The following is a 625-nucleotide window of genomic DNA, read 5'->3' on the forward strand; positions in this document are numbered from 1 at the left end:
GGAATTTCTAATAAAACAGTCAAATGGGGTTGGGCATAGTGGCTGGGCAACATGGTGAAACTCGTCTCTACAAAAAATACAAAAATTAGCTGAGTGTAGTGTAGCAGTGCACCTCTGTAGTCCCAGCTACTCGGGAGGCTGAGGTCGGTGAATTGCTTGAGGATAGGAAGTCAAAGAAAGCTGTGGTGAGCCATGATCATGCCACCGCACTCCAGCCTGGGCAAGCCTAGGCTAGACTTTAGGGCAAGACCCTGTCTCAAATAAATAAATAGACTCTCATTTTCTGGTGAAAATTTCCATCTTTTCATCCATGTTGCCCAGGTTCTTCTGCTTGCTTTACTATATTTATAATAGTTTTTGTAAAATAGAAACTCCTGGTCTGCTAATTCCAATACTTGTGTCACATATGGACCTGCTTGTATTGGCTATTTTTCCCTATCAGTTATGGATGACATGAGATGTGATATAAATAATAATCAGATTATTATTTCCTTGCTGAAGCATTTTATACATAGCAACTGTCAAAGTCAAAATAAAATATACAGACAAATCTTTAAGTTTAATGTTTAATTTTAGGAAGAATTTCAATTTGGTATGTTCAAGAACAAAAGAAAATTGGAATTCT

Source organism: Colobus angolensis, unplaced genomic scaffold, assembly GCF_000951035.1.
Source record: "Colobus angolensis palliatus isolate OR3802 unplaced genomic scaffold, Cang.pa_1.0 Scaffold1, whole genome shotgun sequence".
Classification (NCBI taxonomy): Eukaryota; Metazoa; Chordata; class Mammalia; order Primates; family Cercopithecidae; genus Colobus; species Colobus angolensis.